The sequence below is a fragment of the Ranitomeya variabilis genome, chromosome 2 (assembly GCF_051348905.1).
Source record: "Ranitomeya variabilis isolate aRanVar5 chromosome 2, aRanVar5.hap1, whole genome shotgun sequence".
Taxonomy (NCBI): Eukaryota; Metazoa; Chordata; class Amphibia; order Anura; family Dendrobatidae; genus Ranitomeya; species Ranitomeya variabilis.
The window spans coordinates 645,533,898-645,557,179 of record NC_135233.1 but is presented as its reverse complement, the minus strand read 5'-3'; positions in this window follow the sequence as shown (position 1 = coordinate 645,557,179).

Below are 23,282 nucleotides of genomic sequence, written 5' to 3'. Positions count from 1 at the left end.
AGAGAGGATGCTGCACTGAGCCCGCGCTCAGCAGGGATTGTACGGTGGAGTCCCGCCCTCCTGTGGCTCAGCACTGGCTGCTTCAGCACAGCCATCTGTCACAGTGACGCTCCTCCTCCTCCCTCCTCACATCGCTGCGGCTTATGAAACTGACGGGGGGGGCCATAAACCAGTAAGGGACGGGTATGTAATAATGCCCTGATGGCGGCGGCCGGCGGGCAATCTGGGCGGTAGCCCAGGGCCCCCCCACACCACTGGGCCCTGGGCTACCGCCCAGATTGACCCTCCATCAAGAGACTTGTGTGTTGGATGGTCCCAGGTGGGGACGGATGTCCTGAACAGCACACGCAGTGGCCTGTGTCTTGGATGTTCCCAGTTGGGGTCAGATGTCCTGAAGAGCTCATGGAAAGGCCAAATGTATGCAGAGTCTGCAATGGCACTGCATTAGGGAAGCTACAGCCCATCTGAGGATCTGGACTGTCATTTGGCCTAGTGAGCAAGGCATTGTTCTGGACGGTGAGCCCAGTTCAGCAGCTTCCCTGGGAACAAGGACTGACGAGGAGTCAGCGTGTGGAGCAGGAGCCTCCAGTAAGGTAACCCAGAGTTGAGAAACTGTGTGCACTGACAAGGGGGTCAGTTAATGAACTGTGCAGTCACCTATGGTAACTGGATGGAGTAAGGTCCAGCATGTTTAGAGACTGCAACTTAATGTATGTGCCTATTGTGTTCTATGATGTATACAATGAACTGTGCATAACCCGGTTTATAACTGCATAAACCACATGGACTGTTTATGTGAGAAAAACGTGCCTGTGTGACTGAATCCCGTTGCAAGCGAGTGTCCCCCCAACACATGCGGTAAGCGCTATCTTACAAATGTCAAACCATCACCAAAAGCTCATTATGGCCACACAGCATCACACAGCATAAATGGAGATTGTCCATCCAGTCGATAATCTGGCTTCAGATAGGAGGAGTGAACACAGTGAATAATGTTCCATGTAGCAATTTAATTATTGTAAACTAACAGTTACATGATATTTTTCCAATTTAATTAGTTGTCTACCATCATTTACACTTCATGAGATCCAATCATATCATTCGAAATAGAGAGAAAGTGGGCACCAATTTATCTAATACAAATAATCCATATAGCCAGGTGCTACTCAATGCGCAACCAAAATTGTTAATAGAAAAGAAAAAGAGCGCAAAGTATAGTGCACACAAATTTACATAATATGTAAAAAAAAAAAAAAAAATTACAACAACAATGGCAAAACAGACAAAGTTACAATTAAAACAAATAAAATCATAGTGGAGCAACATGCAAGACAATGAAAGGCAGGTGAGTAAGAAATGTGCAAAAATGCAAGAATATTCAAGAATTACAAAAGCAGTCCATATTGTGAATACATGACAACTCTGGTGTAAAAGAGGCAATGAAAAGGTTCCCAGGGGGAGTAATGTCACATATGTATGACTAAGAATAAATACCAATCAAGAAAGAAGTATTGTCTGTCAGACTACAATATATCAAAGAATAGATTAAATATTCAAATTCTCAAGCACATGTCCTGAACTGAGGGACCACTCTCCCTGGGAACCAAATCGTACATGATTGTGTGCCAAACAGTTGCCATATACAAAAAATATATATATACGTATACAAATCAAAATAGCATCGGTGGCAACACTACACTACTGCGCATGCGCAGCTTGGTTCTCCTACTCCAAGGGCTTCAGACCTCTCTCTGCCCACTGCATAGTGCGCCTGCGCACCCCACGCTCCGGACTTCCTGCCGCCCAGCATAAAAGGCACTCATCTCCCTGGTCCCACACACACCACCACCGCAGACACCAGTTACTCTCAAGTTACAGGTAATTATGCCCGCTTTCCTCTATTTTTCTTGCTTTGGACCTATAGCCTCTATCAGTGTATTCACCGCTGTGGCCTTCTTTTCCATAGCCCCTAACGGGACTCCTGCACCTCTCCAGGGATTTGTGCCCTCTGCTTGGTATCTACTATTGAAAGGTCAGTTTCTTACCTCTATCAGCATCCACCACCTGGGTATCCCATACCGTCATCTATATTACTGCATCAGGGTATTATGTTTGTTTGATACTGTCTTTGCTTACCATTGTTCTCTTTAGACCACTGTTCTCATACATGATACTGTTTGTCCAAAATACTGGCTGTTTTCATTGTATTCTTTGTTTCCTTATGAAATTGTTCCCGCGGTGCACCCCGCTTCTGTAGCCTTTTGCTACACTGATATCCCATTGGTGCTTCACTGCCATGACTACGTCCATAGACAACCCTGATGTCTCCAACCAATGTATCTCCTCAGTGTCTTGTTGGGTCCTGCAATTCTGTCGCCCCGTCGACTACCATGGCGGCGCAATACGAATTTCTAGTATATAGCGACTTTGTATTTGTAAATATTATTTTTGTAATATGTTATATGTTCATGTTTTGTGATACCTTGTATATTTTGTTTTCTGTTTCAGTAAGGTTTGAGAAAGACCCTGTGGGTCGAAACGTTACCTACCTTGAAACACTGCGGTGATACCTTTATTTTGGTGTTTGTTCACAATAAAAAAAAAACACGTTTTTTGACTAACAAAAATTCTGAAAACCTCTTTTTTGAGTGCGACTGTTGTTGTACAGTACTTATGACCATGTGATATTTCAGTTTTTCTTTTTTAATAAATTTGCAAAAATTACTACATTTCTCTTTTTTTCAGTCAAGATGAGATGCAGAGTGTACATTAATGAGAACAAAAATTAACTTTTTTAAATTTACCAAATGGCTGCAATGAAACAAAGAGTGAAAAATTTAAAGGGGTCTGAATACTTTCCGTACCCACTGTATAGTGCCATCCTTAATTAAATAGTTTCCTTATTTATTATGTATGACACCGTCCTTTATTACGTACCATCCTCTCTAGTTATATATGGTGCCGTCCCTTATTATATAGCTCCCTCTGTTGGTGTGTACAGCACTGTCTCTTACATAGTGTATTCTTGTTATTTTTGTTATTCACAGCACTCTTTTTTATTACATAACCCTCTCTTGTTAATTATAAAATGACGGCTGATGGAGTAGCCGGTTGTTAAATATTAATTATTAATTGAATTATTCTTATTCTCAATTCTGCACTGAGCACATTGTCTCTCGTTAACTTTACAAAAAGCTATTTCTGTATATGTAGCTCAGAGTATAAGTTAACACCATATAGAGAGAACATGTGGTCTGTGGGACATATAACAGAGACTCCCAGAAGGGTGGGGGCTGTCACCTCCTGCCTGCTTCTCCATCCTTCTCCATGGACTTCAGACAACTCACAGACAGAAGGAATGAACAACTGGTGACTTCTATTCCATGACAGACAGACACTTTTTACCATCTCAGGAAAGATGAGGAACAAATGGACAATCTGTTCATAATTATTTCACCTATTTTATGTTTTGCTGCAATGTGGTTTTTCTGTGGACAATCCAATAAACCACTACAATTTTTTTGAAAATATCATGACATTTTTTTCTTTAAGAGTAACGCATCTGGTAAAGAGTCTTGATTAAATAAATGTGCAAAATAAGCATATTTAACACCAGTGACCAGATGTCCAGTCCATCAGCTCCTCCATTAGAAAAGAAGCTTTTCCATGCTCCATCAGCCATCATTGTGCGGCGCCCAGGGTCCTGGGCATTGCTTTCCTCTCGAGGAGAGTGATGCTACGTTTGGAGGCAAAGAAGGATAACTGCATCCAGGTATCACAAGCATGCAACACATTTCACACTCCAGACCACCAGAGGGAGCTTCTAATTATTAGGTCACTCCCCATCTACTATATAATTGTCTAAGGGTCACTTCCGTCTGTCCTTCTGTCTTTCTGTCACCGTTATTCGTTCGCTGATTGGTCTCGGCAGCTGCCTGTCATGGCTGCCGCGACCAATCAGCGACGCGCACAGTCCAGAAAACAATGGCCGCTCCTTACTCCCCGCACTCACTGCCCGGCGCCCGCATACACCGCTTAAACAGGGTTAATGCCGGCGGTAACGGACCACGTTATGCCGCGGGTAACGCACTCCGTTACCGCTGCTATTAACCCTGTGTGTCCCCAACTTTGTACTATTGACGCTGCCTATGCGGCATCAATAGTACAAAATGTAATGTTAAAAATAATAAATAAAAAAAAAAACCTGCTATACTTACCCTCCGCCGCCTTTCTCGATCCTCGCCACGCTCCCCGGACCGCTCCATTACAAGCGTCAGCTTGCGGTGAGGTCCCGTCCCAGGGCTGGTGTGCGGCAAGGACCTGCCGTGACGTCACGGTCATGTGACCGTGACGTCTTCATAGGTCCTGCTCCCACCAGCCCTGGCACTTGCAATGGAACTCGGCTTCAGGAAAATGGCCGCCGCGATCTCGATCTGCGCACGCGCGGCGTCCCGCGGCCATTTTCCTGAAGTCGAGCACTACCATCTGCACAGGATCCCAGGAAGAGGAGAGGCGGGACGCGGAGGAGCAGCGACAAGAATGGTGAGTATGATACACTACAAGGGGCCCTCGGATCGTTAGGTGAGTATGTTTATTTTTTATTTTTTGGACCTGTCACTGGGCAATATCCTACGTGGCTCTGCTGTATACTACAAGGCTGGGCAATATACTACGTGGCTGGACAATATACTATAAGGCTGGGCAATATACTACAAAGCTGTGCAATATACTATGTGGCTCTGTGCAATATCCTACGTCGCTGTGCTGTATCCTATGTAGCTGGCCAATACACTACGTGGCAGGGCAATACACTACGTAGCTGGGCAATATACTACTTGGCTGGGCAATATACTACGTGGCTGGGCAATATGCTACGTGGCTGGGCAATATACTACGTGGCTGGGCAATGTACTACGTGGCTGGGCAATATACTACGTGACTGGGCAACATACTACGTGACTGGGCAACATACTACGTGACTGGGCAATATACTACGTGGCTGGGCAATATACTACGTGACTGGGCAATATACTATGTGGACATGCATATTCTAGAATACCCGATGCGTTAGAATCGGGCCACCATCTAGTATATATTTAACTGGTAGTCTGTAGGGAAAGTTGGTTCAGTTGCTGGCAGAGCTCCAGACAGGAGCTATATTGTCCGATATGTAAGGAACGGTGCTGTACATAACGAGAGGGCACTGTGTAATAAGGGACGGCAATATACATAATAAAGGAGACTGTCATGATTCTCAATGGCGAGAGAACATAGCCCAGCATATATGAGAACTAGCTCTTGGAAGATGGAAACTATACTGACCATGAACTAAACCTGCCGCACAACTAGAAGTGGCCGGGTAGCATGCCTACGTTTTTTTTATCCCTAGATGCCCAGCGCCAGCCGGAGAACTACCTAATCCTAGCAGAGGAAAAGACAGTCCTGGCTCACCTCTAGAGAAATTTTCCCAAAAGGCAGACAGAGGCCCCCACATATATTGGCGGTGATTTTAGATGAAATGACAAACGTAGTATGAAAATAGGTTTAGCAAAAATCGAGGTCCGCTTACTAGATAGCAAGAAGACAGAAAGGGCACTTTCATGGTCAGCAGAAAACCCTATCAAAACACCATCCAGAAATTACTTTAAGACTCTAGCATTAACTCATAACACCAGAGTGGCAATTTCCGCTCACAAGAGCTTTCCAGACACAGTAACGAAACAGCAGCTGTGAACAGGAACAAAATGCAAAAACACACAAGGACAAAAGTCCAACTTAGCTGGGAGTTGTCTAGTAGCAGGAACATGCACAGAAAGGCTTCTGATTACATTGTTGACCGGCATGAAACTGACAGAGGAGCAAGGTTATATAGCGACTCCCACATCCTGATAGGAGCAGGTGAACAGAGGGGATGATGCACACAAGTACAATTCCACAAGTGGCCACCGGGGGAGCCCAGAATCCAATTTCACAACAGTACCCCCCCCTCAAGGAGGGGGCACCGAACCCTCACCAGAACCACCAGGGCGATCAGGATGAGCCCTATGAAAGGCACGGACAAGATCGGAGGCATGAACATCAGAGGCAGTGACCCAAGAATTATCCTCCTGACCGTATCCCTTCCATTTGACCAGATACTGGAGTTTCCGTCTGGAAACACGAGAGTCCAAGATCTTTTCCACAACGTACTCCAACTCACCCTCAACCAACACCGGAGCAGGAGGCTCAACGGAAGGCACAGCCGGTACCTCATACCTGCGCAACAATGACCGATGAAAAACATTATGAATCGAAAAGGATGCAGGGAGGTCCAAACGGAAGGACACAGGGTTAAGAATCTCCAATATCTTGTATGGGCCGATGAACCGAGGCTTAAACTTAGGAGAAGAAACCCTCATAGGGACAAAACGAGAAGACAACCACACCAAGTCCCCAACACAAAGCCGAGGACCAACACGACGACGGCGGTTGGCAAAAAGCTGAGTCTTCTCCTGGGACAACTTCAAATTGTCCACCACCTGCCCCCAAATCTGATGCAACCTCTCCACCACAGCATCCACTCCAGGACAATCCGAAGATTCCACTTGACCGGAGGAAAATCGAGGATGAAACCCCGAATTACAGAAAAACGGGGACACCAAGGTGGCAGAGCTGGCCCGATTATTGAGGGCGAACTCCGCCAAAGGCAAAAAAGCAACCCAATCATCCTGATCCGCAGACACAAAACACCTCAAATATGTCTCCAAGGTCTGATTAGTCCGCTCGGTCTGGCCATTAGTCTGAGGATGGAAAGCAGACGAAAAAGACAAATCTATGCCCATCCTAGCACAGAATGCCCGCCAAAATCTAGACACGAATTGGGTCCCTCTGTCAGAAACGATATTCTCCGGAATACCATGCAAACGAACAACATTTTGAAAAAACAGAGGAACCAACTCGGAAGAAGAAGGCAACTTAGGCAAGGGAACCAGATGGACCATCTTAGAGAAACGGTCACACACCACCCAGATGACAGACATCTTATGAGAAACAGGCAGATCCGAAATAAAATCCATCGAGATGTGCGTCCAAGGCCTCTTCGGGATAGGCAAGGGTAACAACAATCCACTAGCCCGAGAACAACAAGGCTTGGCCCGAGCACAAACGTCACAAGACTGCACAAAGCCTCGCACATCTCGTGACAGGGAAGGCCACCAGAAGGACCTTGCCACCAAATCCCTGGTACCAAAGATTCCAGGATGACCTGCCAACGCAGAAGAATGAACCTCAGAGATGACTCTACTGGTCCAATCATCAGGAACAAACAGTCTACCAGGTGGGCAACGATCAGGTCTATCCGCCTGAAACTCCTGCAAGGCCCGCCGCAGGTCTGGAGAAACGGCAGACAATATCACTCCATCTTTAAGGATACCTGTGGGCTCAGAATTACCAGGGGAGTCAGGCTCAAAACTCCTAGAAAGGGCATCCGCCTTAACATTCTTAGAACCCGGTAGGTAAGACACCACAAAATTAAACCGAGAGAAAAACAACGACCAGCGCGCCTGTCTAGGATTCAGGCGCCTGGCAGACTCAAGGTAAATTAAATTTTTGTGGTCAGTCAATACCACCACCTGATGTCTGGCCCCCTCAAGCCAGTGACGCCACTCCTCAAAAGCCCACTTCATGGCCAAAAGCTCCCGATTCCCAATATCATAATTCCGCTCGGCGGGCGAAAATTTACGGGAAAAAAAAGCACAAGGTCTCATCACGGAGCAGTCGGAACTTCTCTGCGACAACACCGCCCCAGCTCCGATTTCAGAAGCGTCGACCTCAACCTGAAAAGGAAGAGCAACATCAGGCTGACGCAACACTGGGGCGGAAGAAAAGCGGCGCTTGAGCTCCCGAAAGGCCTCCACAGCATCAGGGGACCAATCAGCAACATCAGCACCCTTCTTAGTCAAATCAGTCAATGGTTCGCGGAAAATGTCATGCATAAAGGACTGGAAGACTGAAGGGGCATTTGAAAGACCAAAAGGCATCACCAAATACTCAAAATGGCCCTCGGGCGTATTAAATGCGGTTTTCCACTCATCCCCCTGCTTGATTCGCACCAAATTATACGCCCCACGGAGATCAATCTTAGAGAACCACTTGGCCCCCTTTATACGAGCAAACAAATCAGTAAGCAGTGGTAACGGATATTGATATTTAACCGTGATTTTATTCAAAAGTCGATAATCAATACACGGCCTCAAAGAGCCGTCTTTCTTAGACACAAAGAAAAAACCGGCTCCTAAGGGAGATGACGAAGGACGAATATGTCCCTTTTCCAAGGACTCCTTTATATATTCTCGCATAGCCGCGTGTTCAGGCACAGACAGATTAAATAAACGACCCTTAGGGTATTTACTACCCGGGATCAAGTCTATGGCACAATCGCACTCCCGGTGCGGGGGTAGTGAACCAACCTTGGGTTCTTCAAAAACGTCACGAAAGTCAGACAAGAATTCAGGAATCTCAGAGGGAATAGATGATGAAATGGAAACCAAAGGTACGTCCCCATGAGTTCCTTTACATCCCCAGCTTAACACAGACATAGCTCTCCAGTCGAGGACTGGGTTATGAGATTGCAGCCATGGCAATCCCAGCACCAAAACATCATGTAGATTATACAGCACCAGAAAGCGAATAACCTCCTGGTGATCCGGATTAACACGCATAGTCACTTGTGTCCAGTATTGTGGTTTATTACTAGCCAATGGGGTGGAGTCAATCCCTTTCAGAGGTATCGGAGCCTCCAATGGCTCCAAATCATACCCACAGCGTTTGGCAAAGGACCAATCCATAAGACTCAAAGCAGCGCCAGAGTCGACATAGGCGTCCGCGGTAATAGATGACAAAGAACAAATCAGGGTCACAGATAGAATAAACTTAGACTGTAAAGTGCTAATTGAAACAGACTTGTCAGGCTTCTTAGTACGCTTAAAGCATGCTGATATAACATGAGTTGAATCACCACAATAGAAGCACAACCCATTTTTTCGTCTAAAATTCTGCCGCTCGCTTCTGGACAGAATTCTATCACATTGCATATTTTCTGGCGTTTTCTCAGTAGACACCGCCAAATGGTGCACAGGTTTGCGCTCCCGCAGACGCCTATCGATCTGAATAGCCATCGTCATGGACTCATTCAGACTCGCAGGCACAGGGAACCCCACCATAACATCCTTAATGGCATCAGAGAGACCTTCTCTGAAAATCGCCGCCAGGGCGCACTCATTCCACTGAGTAAGCACAGACCATTTGCGGAATTTTTGGCAGTATATTTCAGCTTCATCTTGCCCCTGAGACAAGGACATCAAGGCCTTTTCCGCCTGAAGCTCTAAATGAGGTTCCTCATAAAGCAACCCCAAGGCCAGAAAAAACGCATCCACATTGAGCAACGCAGGATTCCCTGGTGCCAATGCAAAAGCCCAGTCTTGAGGGTCGCCCCGGAGCAAGGAAATTACAATCCTGACCTGCTGTGCAGGGTCTCCGGCAGAGCGAGACTTCAGGGACAAAAACAATTTGCAATTATTTTTAAAATTTTGAAAGTGAGATCTATTCCCCGAGAAGAATTCAGGCAAAGGAATTCTAGGCTCAGACATAGGTGCATGAACAACAAAATCTTGCAAATTTTGTACCTTTGTGGCGAGATTATTCAAACCTGTAGCTACACTCTGAAGATCCATTTGAAACAGGTGAACACAGAGCCATTCAAGGATAAGAAGGAGAGAAAGAGAGGAAGGCTGCAGTATAGGCAGACTAGCAAGTGATTCAATTAAGAGCACACTCAGAACTAGAGGGGAAAAAAAAAAAAAAAAAAAAAATTGTAGCAGACTTCTTTTTTCTCTCCTTTCTCAGCCAGTAATTTAACCCTTTTTTTTTGTCCGGTCAAACTGTCATGATTCTCAATGGCGAGAGAACATAGCCCAGCATATATGAGAACTAGCTCTTGGAAGATGGAAACTATACTGACCATGAACTAAACCTGCCGCACAACTAGAAGTGGCCGGGTAGCATGCCTACGTTTTTTTTTATCCCTAGATGCCCAGCGCCAGCCGGAGAACTACCTAATCCTAGCAGAGGAAAAGACAGTCCTGGCTCACCTCTAGAGAAATTTTCCCAAAAGGCAGACAGAGGCCCCCACATATATTGGCGGTGATTTTAGATGAAATGACAAACGTAGTATGAAAATAGGTTTAGCAAAAATCGAGGTCCGCTTACTAGATAGCAAGAAGACAGAAAGGGCACTTTCATGGTCAGCAGAAAACCCTATCAAAACACCATCCAGAAATTACTTTAAGACTCTAGCATTAACTCATAACACCAGAGTGGCAATTTCCGCTCACAAGAGCTTTCCAGACACAGTAACGAAACAGCAGCTGTGAACAGGAACAAAATGCAAAAACACACAAGGACAAAAGTCCAACTTAGCTGGGAGTTGTCTAGTAGCAGGAACATGCACAGAAAGGCTTCTGATTACATTGTTGACCGGCATGAAACTGACAGAGGAGCAAGGTTATATAGCGACTCCCACATCCTGATAGGAGCAGGTGAACAGAGGGGATGATGCACACAAGTACAATTCCACAAGTGGCCACCGGGGGAGCCCAGAATCCAATTTCACAACAGGAGACTATGTAAAATATAAATGGGTGGGTGTAGCTTTGTCGCCATAAAAGGAGGGGGGGGCAGAGAAATATTTCTTGCACAGAAGTCCCAAGCTGTCAGTATTCACCCCTGGAATAAGGCCTTAATAGAACAGTGTCTATGCCTTGATGTATTCCATTCACTGGATAGACTTACACTGGCTATATATCGGTGCTTCTCACAAAATTAGAATATCATCAAAAAGTTAATTTATTTAAGTTCTTCAATACAAAAAGTGAAACTCGTGTATTATATACGGCAGAGTCATTACAAACAGTGATCTATTTTAAGTGCTTATTTCTGTTAATGTTGATGATTGTGGCTTACAGCCAATGAAAACCCAAAAGTCATTATCTCAGTAAATTAGAATAATTAACAAAAAACACCTGCAAAGGCTTCCTAAGCGTTTAAAAAGGTCCCTTAGTCTGTTTCAGTAGGCTCCACAATCATGAGGAAGACTGCTGACTTTATAGATGTCCAGGAAGCAGTCATTGACACAGTCCACAAGGAAGGGTAAGCCACAAAAGGTCATTGCTAAAGAAGCTGGCTGTTCAGAGTGCTGTATCCAAGCATATTAATGGAAAGATGAGTGGAAGGAAAAAGTGTGGTAGAAAAAAGTGCACAAGCAACCGGGATAACAGCAACCTTGAAAGGATTGTTAAAAAGGCCATTCAAAAATTTGGGGGAGATTCACAAAGAGTGGACTACTGCTGGAGTCATTGCTTCAAGACTCAAGGTACCTTCACACTAAGCGACGCTGCAGCGATATCGACAACGATGCCGATCGCTGCAGCGTCGCTGTGTGGTCGCTGGAGAGCTGTCACACAGACAGCTCTCCAGCGACCAACGATGTTGAAGTCCCCGGGTAACCAGGGTAAACATTGGGTTGCTAAGCGCAGGGCCGCGCTTAGTAACCTGATATTTACCCTGGTTACCAGTGTAAATGTAAAAAAACAAACACTACATACTTACATTCGCGTCCCCCGGCGTCCGCTTCCCTGCACTGTGTGAGCGCCGGCCCTAACAGCAGAGCGGTGACGTCACCGCTGTGCTTTGCTTTCCGGCCGGCACTGACACACTCAGTGCAGGAAGCTCTGAGCAGCAGCGCGGACGCCGGGGGACGTGACAGACATCAGAGGGTGAGTATGTACTGTTTTTTTTTTACTTTTACAATGGTAACCAGGGTAAATATCGGGTTACTAAGCGCGGCCCTGCACTTAGTAACCCGATATTTACCCTGGTTACCATTGTAAAACATTGCAGGCATCGTTGCTTTTGCTGTCAAACACGACGATACACGCCGACCTGACGACCAAATAAAATTCTGAACTTTCAGCAACGACCAGCGATATCACAGCAGGATCCTGATCGCTGCTGCGTGTCAAACACAACGATATCGCTATCCAGGACGCTGCAACGTCACTAATCGCTATCGTTATTGTTGTAAAGTCGCTTAGTGTGGAGGTACCTTTACACAGACATATCCAGGACACGACAGAAATAAACAATTTAAATCGATCACTCTGTTTGTAATTACTCTATACAATGAGTTTCACGTTTTGTCCTGAAGAACTGAAAAAAAATAACTTTTTGATGATATTTTCATTTTGTGAGAAGCACCTGTACATGCACAAGCTCTTTGACCACCAGCTCTCACTCCTGACTTTCCCATTGAAATGAATGTTTGCGTTAGCTGAGCATTCGAGTGTTGTCAAAGGGAAGCGTAAAGAAAGTCACTCACAGACACGTGTAGCAGGAGATTATTACAATAAAACCTGCTCCACTTTCAGTAACTGCAGTTTGTGTGCCAGAGGACGGTAATTTTCTGAAAAGGGGAGACCACTTTAATATAAATGTAACAATTTATTATTGCTAACAGATCTCAAGTGACTTTGACACTTATTTTACCGCCACTAGCCATGGTCACTCAGGAATATTTTTTTTCTTTGCAGGTCAAGCAATAAAGTTTTTGTGGTCAAGGATTTATTTTGTGACTGCGTTTATGGCTGTTACTGAGGAGCTATCGGGCACATAGGAAGTAACGCTCTGTCTGTGGTAATCCCGGGGTCATCATCTGCATTCGGGAAAAGTGATGATTCAGAGTTTTCTACTAAATTCATGTACTGATTAAGTATGGACAAGCAGAGACACGCCAACCTTCAGACGTTAACAATCCCCTTTGCAAGGAACTTGCTTCCTAAATTGAAAAGAAATGTCCCTTTGTTAGAGATTAGTATGCAGGCAGCACATGGCTACATTGTGTCTTTTCACATTGGGAGGTAAAATCTGTATTAAGCAGTTGCTATAGGAACATAACAAGTGCACATTCTTTAGCTACATCTTTTGATAGGTACCCAAAATAAATAAATGAAAATAGCTCCCTATAGTGAGCAATGAGCATAGTTTGTTCCTTTGTGAGCTCAAATATGTAGAACATTGAAAGTAAAGCTGATACAATCATGCATGCTTTATTGTATTGAGAAAACTAAATAGCTAATAAAAATATAGCTTACAGATATACTGATACATGCTTTATTTTTCCTGTTTGCTATGAGTAATATAGATAATAGTTTGACATAAAGTATCTTTTTTCTTTTTGGTGGGTGGGGGAGAAAGGGGTCTGTCACTTTCAGCTGTGTGGTCTTCTACTTATGTTTCTAATGCATTATTATGCTTACTTACATAGCACCATGATATTCCACAGCACTTTACAGATACTGTCATTACTGTCCCCATTGGGGCTCACAATCTCTGTTTTCTATCAGTAAGTCTTTAGAGTGTTGGAGGAAACAGGAGGAAGCCCACACAAACACGGGGAAAACACACAAACTCCTTGCAGATGTTGTCCATGGTGGAAAGTGAAGCCAGGACACCAGTGCTGCAAACCAACAGTGCTAATCAGTGAGCCATCACTGAGCTGCATTGTACGAAAAAAATTGTCCGAGTTCCATTGTTGTCATCTATCAGTTTGGTCAATGTGTCAGCTTTTACCATCAGAGTTGGTTCAATTTTTCTCAAATGAAAAATTTTTTTGGAAGGTTTCTCAACCTTCTTATGGCAAACTTTTTGTGACAAATGGACAGCATACTGATAGCAATCTGAGTGGTGTCCGATTTTTTTTCACAGACCCATAGACTTGCATTGGAGATTTTGACCTGAGAATTGTATCAAGTTCTGACATGATTCTGTCTCAATGATTTTGTGCAGACCACTCAGTACGCAGAAATACACGGACATGTTAACAATCGAATAGCCCGGATTGCACTTGTACCAATGTTATTTAATGTGTCAGTGCTATTCTGCCAATTTTTTCTCAGCTGGAATCTGGCTGAGAAAAAATTGCAGCATGCTGCGAGTGGCCGCCCATATCAAATGATAATTGCTAATGCAAGTCAATGGGTGCGATGAAAAAAACAGACGCACAACGACCATCCCTATGCCATCTAATTTTTAGGCATAGATTGTTCTGGACATTTGTTTGCTGACATTTATATCTGCAATATGCTTCATGAGAACTACAGCAATGTGGAAGGAAAAAATGAACATTTTACTTTTTTCACAAAAAATGTACTTTGGAACCAACTTTTTTTTATTTTGACAAGGGTATCAGGAGAAAATTGACCACACAATTTGTTTCTCCTGGGTACCCCGATACCCCATATGTGGGGAGGAGTATTGCTCTGAGTTTAGGAGGTTGCCCACAGACACTAAATGGAATGACCCCGCACTCTGTAGCCTGTTCTGTGAGGGGCTATCAGTAAGGTGAAGGATGCCTTATCCCTGTAAGAGAGTCCAGTCTCCCTTGAGTTGGCCATGGCTCTGGCTATCCGGGTTAATCGCTGTCCTCACTAGAGACATAGGGAGACATCCCAATGTGTGGGAGATCCGGGGCCAAGAGAGATCGGGTCTGAGTCATCTGAGGAATCCATGTAGGTGGGTGTGGCATCTCATCCTAGATAAGTTTGTTGTTTGGCGCCAAGAGAGAGTGTGTTGCTACTGTGGTAAAAAGGGCCATTTCGTGAGCAAGTGTCTTTCCCAACCTCAGAGTAAAACAACTGCCGGAAGACTAAGAGGCCCGGGTTGCAGGGAGGTTAGCAATGAAAGTGTACTTATCACCTCCGTGGGTAGGACACAATTTATTCTGCCAGCTGAGATTCACCTGGGTGAAATTAAATTGTTGTGTCTGCACTTCTGGACAGTGGGGCAGGATTCAACTTGATCAATGCTAGGTTTGTCCAGGTCTGGGGCCTCAATTCACATACACTGTCCAGACCCATACCCATAATCGCCATCAACTCCACCCCCTTGAGACAGAGGTATTTTACTCAAGTCATCCAAGGTTTACATCTTCAGGTAGTGAACATGCACTCTGAAGTAATTGACTGTTATTCGATAGAGGGTCTGCCCTTTCCTGTGGTTCTTGGACTTCCTTGGCTTACTCTGCACAATCCTGTGGTAGATTGGCAGACTCAGGAAGTAGTAAAGTGGAGAGAGTATTGTCAAGGACACTACTTGGGTAAATGACTAAGCTAGGGTGAATACCCAGTCTGTGCCTAAATACCTGTCTGACTTTGGGGATGTGTTCTAAGAGCAGGGGTGCCAAGAACTTCCTTCCCATCATCCTTATGACTGAGCCGTTAATTTTGTTCCTGGGGCCAAGCTGCCTAAGAGCAGACTTATAATATCTCTGGTCCAGAGAGGCAAGCCATGAAGGACTATATTGCAGAAAGTTTGGCAAAGGGTCATATCAGACCATACTCATCCCCATTTGCTGCAGGGTTTTTCTTTGTAAAAAAGAAAGATGGGGGTTACGCCCATGCCTAGATCTCGACTAACTCAATCTTATCATGGTCTGGGATCTGTTGTGAATTCCGTCTGGGCTCCCTCTGGTGGCCTTTAGCAATACTGCGGGTCTGGAGCTGGGCTCAGCTGCCTCATTTCCTGCTATGCTGGTTCCTATTTAACTCCACCTGGACCTTTACTTGTGGCCTGCTGTCGTTGTATTCAGTACTGGTTCTGATCTCTCTGGACTTCATTGTGACCTGTCTCCATCTGGAGAAGCTAAGTCTTGCTAGTTCTTGTTGCTCATATTTCTCTTGAAAATGTTTCTCAATATATGATGACTTCAGTCCAGCTTGCTTATATGTGATTTTTCGCTTGCTGGAAGTTCTGGGGTGCAGAGTGCGCCCCTCACATCGTGAGTCGGTGTGGGGGTTCTTGTATTTTCTGCGTGGATGTTTTTGATAGTTTTTGTACTGACCGCACAGATCCCTTGCTATCTTCAGTCTATTTAGTGTTAGCGGGCCTCATTTGCTTAAACCTGTTTTTCATTACTACGTTTGTATTTTCCCCTTAACTCACCGTTATTATTTGTGGGGGGCTGTCTAAAACTTTGGGGTTATTTCTCTGAGGCAAGTGAGGCTTTGCTTTCTCTCTAGGGGTAGTTAAGTCCTCAGGCTGTGAAGAGGCATCTAGGTTTTTAGGTAACGCTCCACGGCTGCCTTTAGTGTGTTTGGATAGGATTAGGGTTGCGGTCAGTATAGTTTCCACATCCCCAGAGCTCGTCCTAATATTCAGGTTTACCTATCAGGTCAGTTTGGTGATCCTACCACCGGATCATAACAGGGATCCATATCCACTCCCTCTCATCCCGGAACTCTTTTAATCAGATTTCAGAAGCAAAATGTTTTTTTTTAACTGGACCTCAGGGGGGCGTGTAATCTCATTCGCATTAAAGAGGGGGATGAGTGGAATACAGCTTTCAATACTCCTGAGAGTCACTATGACGATCTGGTGATGCCATTTGGGTTGACGAATGCGTCTGCCGTCTTTCAGCCCTTTGTAAATGGCATTTTTAGTCACCTAATAGGTAAATTTGTGGTAATCTTTCTTAATGACATATTAATTTAGTCACCTGACCTTGAGTCACATCAGGTACATGTCAGGCAGGTCTTAAAGATACTCAGAGACAATAAATTATTTGTCACACCGAAGAAATGTATTCTCTCAGTTGAGGAGATCAGTTTTCTAGGATATTTGTTATTGTTCACCGGTTTTCATATGGATCCGGCGAAAGTCCATGTGGTACAAGTTTGAGGATTTGAAAGCTTTAGTTTTTAGGTTTTGCCAACTACTACTGTAAGTTCATCACAAACTTTTCGGTAGTAGATAAACCGCTGACGGATATGACTAGGAAGGGGACAGACTTTTCCAAGTGGTCCAGTCCAACCAGGGAGGCATTTGATACCTTGAAGAGGTGTTTTGTATCTGCACTGATCCTCATATAGCCTGACGTCACTCAGTCTTTTATTGTTCAGGTTGACGCATCTGAGGTGACAGTGGGGACAACATTTTCGCAGGGTGCGTCTCCTAGTAAATGGTGTCCATGTGCATATTTTTTGTAAAAACTCGTCTGCAGAGAAAAATTATGACATAGGTAACAGGGAACTCTTAGCAATCAAGTGGGCTTTTGAAGAGTGGCATCATTTCTTGGAGGAAGCAGTTCATCTGGTTATTATGATCACGAATCTTGTATATTTAGAATCTGCAAAACGTCTAACATCTCGACAGGCAAGATTATTCTTCAACAGGTTTAACATTTTTGTCACGTATAGGCCGGGGAACAAAAACATTAAGGCAGATGCCTTATGTCGTTGTTTTTCTGGAAGTGGAAATAATTGTGAACTGCTACCTAATCTACAAAAAGTGGAGGTTATAGCGTCTATATGCTCCGATCTGGAAAGAGAGGTTGTTGATGCTCAGGGAACGCCCCTGCTGCCTGTCCATTAGATAAACTGTTTGCACCTGTCAATCTTTGTCTACGAATCTTTAGTGAACATCATAATTCAGTGTGGACCGGACATACTGGAAATAAAGCTGCCACTGATCTTCTTACTCAGCTTTTTTGGTTCATCAGGTTGTTCTGGGAGTACGAAGCCACCTGTCGTGTCTGTGCACATTCTAAGACCTCTCATACTCATCCGTCGGGGTCTCTAAAACCATTGGAGATTCCCATTACACCTTGGACTCACTTGTCAGTCGATTTTATCACGGATCTACCTGTGTCGGTGAGGAATACTGTAATTTGGTGGTGGTGGATAGATTCAGTAAGATGTCTAATTTTATTGCATTACCAGCTTTAGAACACCAAGACCTTGGCACAAATTTTCATCAGGGAAATTGTAAACTTACATTGGATCCCGACTAAGATTGTTTCTGACCGGGGGATACAGTTTGTTTCCAAGTTTTGGAGGGCGTTTTGCACCCGTCTGGGGATCAGTCTGTCATTCTCTTCTACTTTTCACGCACAGTCTAATGGGCAAACTGTACATAGGTTAATCAGAATCTGGAAACTTATCTTATGTGTTTTGTGTCTGAGAATCAGGAGGATTGAGTCACCTACTTACCGCTAGCCGAATTCGCAGTAAATAATGATTGTCATGAGTCTACTGGTAAGTCCCTGTTCTTCGGGGCGTACTTGTTTCATCCTCATTTCAGCTCATTTAATAAGAACCATTCTTTTGGATTACCCAAATACTAATAATTTGAGGAAGATGTGGTCCAAATATGAGTGTTGCTAATCGGAGACGTTTGGTGGTACCGGACATGTGTGTTGGTGACTTGGTGTGGTTGTCCTCTAGGAACATTAAGTTGAAGGTTCCATTTTGTAAACTGGGTCTCAGATGTATTGGTCTTTATAAGAGCGTAGCCATCGTCAATCCCATAGCATTCCACTTTGCTTTGCCACCTACCTTTAGAATCCATAATGTGTTTCATCGATCTCTCCTCAAAAAATAAGTTTAGTCTTCGGTACCATCAACCGCTACCACCATCTCCTGTCATTGTGGATGTAAACTTAGAATTTCAGATAGCAAAAATCATGGATTCTCGTTTAGTTAGTCTGTCGCTTCAGTATTTGGTACATTTTAGAGGATACGGTCCTGAGGGATGTGGGTACCAGCATCTGATGTCCATGGGCCAGACTGATCCGGTCTTTTCACGTGGCACCCCTGATAAACCCAGTCATGAGTTTCCAGACGTCCCTCATAGAAGGGGGCGTACTGTTATGGGGTTACAGTGACAGAGAGGAGCCAGAAGAATGCAGCATCTGATTGTGCCACTCCTGCGCTGAAAAGGAGCACTTCACTTTTGCCATGTTGGGAGCTCTGGGAGTATGGGCTCTCAGTTGAGCATGGTTAGCCACTCCTATCCCCTATATAGTCTGGGTCCTGACTGACATATATTATCAGAACTTGCTTATGCTGCATGGCTGGAGTTATTAGTTATATGAGAAGGCATATGGTGGGTTTAGCAGTGACTGTTGCTTGGGTTTGTAAGTGTGATAAATCCCTTTCCTTCTCTTACTTCGGTTTTCCCCATCCTCCACTTCCTGGTGCATTCCTCTGTTATATGTGAATGAATATTTGTATGCCAGGTATTTTCTGTTGCCAATATTCGTGTTGCCTTGTTCATCTGGTTGGTGTAGTGCGGTGCATGGCTGCTTCCCTCTTCCCTGGGACAAGGGAACAGAAGGAGGGCGTTTACAGGAGATAAGACAAGCTACATCGTCCTGGCATCTTTACCTTCAGAAGTAACCGAGGAAATAGGGCAAGCTAGGATGCCCAATAGCATTAGGGACAGGGAAAGAGTCCCGGGTCACCCGTCAACCGTTCAGGACACATGTACTCCATAGTCTATAGGTGAGCATTATAATACCTACACATTTTTTGCCAAGTTTTTTTAGGCTTTTGTAGCAACGAAATGTACCAAAGAAGATATAATACCCTATGAGTGAGCAGTATAATACCCAGGGGCGTAACGACCGCGGTCGCAGCGGTCGCCATTGCGACCGGGCCCCGCAGGTCAGGGGCCCCGGGCCGGCAGGTCAGGGCAGGGCCGGGCTGGACATCGGGCACTTCTGGCAAATGCCAGAAGAGCCGATGCCAGTAGTGGGCCGCTGCACTGTTCCTCCCCCCCCCGCCGCCGCCGCCGCCGCCGCATTTAACTATACCGGCGTCTATGACACCGGTATAGTTCAATGCAATGATGGAGGAGAGCGTCACCTGACGCTCCCTCTCCCATCATTCCCCGCTCTGCCTCTGACAGTACACTGCGGGTGCGCGATGATGTCATATCATCCCGCACCTGCAGTGTCCTGGGCAGACTGCAGCCACCAGGAGCAGCGCGGGCAAAAGGAAAGGTGAGGAGAGTTTTTTTTTTTCATTTTCACCGGACTGTGGGGCCATTATCGGGGGGGGGGGGGGGGATGAGATGCGGGCTGTGCTCTATATACCCCTGTGCTGGCTGTGCTCTATATACCCCTGTGCTGGCTGTGCTCTATATACCCCTGTGCTGGCTGTGCTCTATATACCCCTGTGCTGGCTGTGCTCTATATACCCCTGTGCTGGCTGTGCTGCATATACCCCTGTGCGGGCTGTGCTGTATATACCCCTGTGCGGGCTCTGCTGTATATACCCCTGTGTGGGCTCTGCTGTATATACCCCTGTGCGGGCTGTGCTCTATATACCCCTGTGCGGGCTGTGCTCTATATACCCCTGTGCGGGCTGTGCTGTATATATCCCTGTGCGGGCTCTGCTGTATATACCCCTGTGCGGGCTCTGCTGTATATACCCCTGTGCGGGCTGTGCTGTATATACCCCTGTGCGGGCTGTGCTGTATATATCCCTGTGCGGGCTCTGCTGTATATACCCCTGTGCGGGCTGTGCTGTATATACCCCTGTGCGGGCTGTGCTGTATATACCCCTGTGCGGGCTCTGCTGTATATACCCCTGTGCGGGCTCTGCTGTATATACCCCTGTGCGGGCTCTGCTGTATATACCCCTGTGCGGGCTCTGCTGTATATACCCCTGTGCGGGCTGTGCTGTATATACCCCTGTGCGGGCTGTGCTGTATATACCACTGTGCGGGCTGTGCTGTATATACCCCTGTGCGGGCTGTGCTGTATATACCCCTGTGCGGGCTGTGCTGTATATACCCCTGTGCGGGCTGTGCTGTATATACCCCTGTGCGGGCTGTGCTCTATATACCCCTGTGCTGGCTCTGCTGTATATACCACTGTGCGGGCTGTGCTGTATATACCCCTGTGCGGGCTGTGCTGTATATACCCCTGTGCGGGCTGTGCTGTATATACCCCTGTGCGGGCTCTGCTGTATTTACCCCTGTGCGGGCTCTGCTGTATTTACCCCTGTGCGGGCTGTGCTGTATATACCACTGTGCGGGCTGTGCTGTATATACCACTGTGCGGGCTGTGCTCTACATACCACTGTGCGGGCTGTGCTGGATATACCACTGTGCGGGCTGTGCTGGATATACCACTGTGCGGGCTGTGCTGGATATACCACTGTGCGGGCTGTGCTGGATATACCACTGTGCGGGCTGTGCTGGATATACCACTGTGCGGGCTGTGCTGGATATACCACTGTGCGGGCTGTGCTGGCACCCAACACCATGTTGCAGTGCAGGAGATTCCTGCAACAGTCCGAGGCGTATCTAGGGGAAGGGGGTGGGGGGGCGTCACGGAGGTAGGGGGGGGGGACCCATTTGGAAGTTCGCACCGGGGCCCATAACTTTGTAGTTACGCCACTGATAATACCAATACATTTTGAATACATTTTTTGAGGCTTATATAGTAACTAAACGTACCCAAGAAGATGTAATACCATATGGATGAGCAATATAATACTGATACATTTTGAACAAGTTTTTTCTGGGCTATATATCAACAAAATGTAATCCAGACCACACAATACCCAATACCAAGTTTATTTCAGGCTTTTACAGCAACAAAATGTACCAAAGAAGATGTAATAGACTATAGATGAGCAGTATAATAACAATAGAATTTGAAACAATTTTTTTGAGGCTTATATAGCAATGAGGTGAACAATTTAACAACAATAAAATTTTGAATACGTTTTTTGGTGGGTATATAGCAAATAAATGTACCCAAGAAGATGTAATACCCTGTAGGTCAGCATTTTAATACCGATAAATTTTGAACACTTTTTTTAGGCTATTATATACCAAAGAAATGTACTCCATACTACGGAATAGTCTATAGGTGAGCATTACAATACCAATGCATTTTTTACCAAGCTTTTGGAGGCTTTTACAGCTATGAAATGTACCAAAAAAGATGTAATATCCTATGGGCGAGCAGTAAAATACTGGTACATTTTTAACAAGTTTTTTGAGGCTTATATAGCAACTAAATGTACCAAAGAGAATATAATACCCTATGGATGAGCAATATACCGTATTTTTCCGACTATAAGACGCACTTTTTCCCCAAAAAAATTGTGAGAAAATGGGGGGTGCGTCTTATATTCGGAATGCAGACTTACCGGCATTGTGGCGGCGACAGAGGTGCGGGGATGATGTGGCGCGGTGAGCTGTATGGCGTGAGCAGGGTCCCGTCCACATTTGAGGTGAATCCGCTGCCCGGTATTGATGGAGAGCAGCAGAGCAGGGTGTTACGGTATTTTCCAGTGGCGGCGGCCATCTTGCTGAGGCCGCGTGTGCGCAGATTCACTACTCTGCGTCCCAGGGCTTCAGGAAAATGGCCGCGGGAGGCCGCGTGTGCGCAGATGGAGATCGCGGCGGCCATTTTCCTGAAGCTGAGTTTGCAGATTGAGATCTCGGCTTCAGGAAAATGGCCGCCGCGATCTCCATCTGCGCACGCGCGGCCTCCCGCGGCCATTTTCCTGAAGCCCTGGGACGCAGAGTAGTGAATCTGCGCACCCACGGCCTCAGCAAGATGGCCGCCGCCACCGGAAAAATCCTTAACTCACCCAGCTCTGCTGCTCTCCATCAATACCGGGCCGCGGATTCACCTCAAATATGGACGGGACCCTGCTCACGCCATACAGCTCACCGCGCCACATCATCCCCGCACCGCTGTCGCCGCCACAATGCCGGTAAGCCTGCCGCCACCAGGAAAACCGTGACTCACTCAGCTCTGCTGCTCTCCTTCACTACTGCTGTGGCGTCACCTCAAATGTGGAAGGGACCCTGGCCGCCGCCACCTGAGGAAGTGACCGCACATCTGCCGCCGCCACAGCAACCTCCCCATGGACACCAGGCCATGGCGTCGCCCACCTAAGCAGGATGGGACCCTGCTCAGGTGCACGCCGTTCCGCCCACCGCACCTCAGCATCACCTCACCTCTGCCACCACCATGCCTCCTGTGACCCTGCTCTGCCACTGCCTGCCCTCAGGTAAGAGATCTTAAATTCGGACAATAAGACGGACCCCCATCTTATAAAAAATCTTTTTTTCTGCAATTTTCACCCCAAATTTGGGGTGCGTCTTATAGTACGGTGCGTCTTATAGTCCGAAAAATACGGTAATACCTATACATTTTATTTTTACAAGTTTTTGGAGGCTTTTATAACCATAAAATGAACTCCAGACCACAGAATTGTCTATGGGTGAGCAATATAATACCGATAAATTTTGAAAAATATTTAGAATTGAGAGTCCTCAGTGGTTGATACCTTTTAATGGCTAACTGAAAAGATGGTAACAAATTGCAAGCTTTCGAGACTACATATGTCTCTTCATCAGGCAAAGACTAAAACAAATTCTGAAGA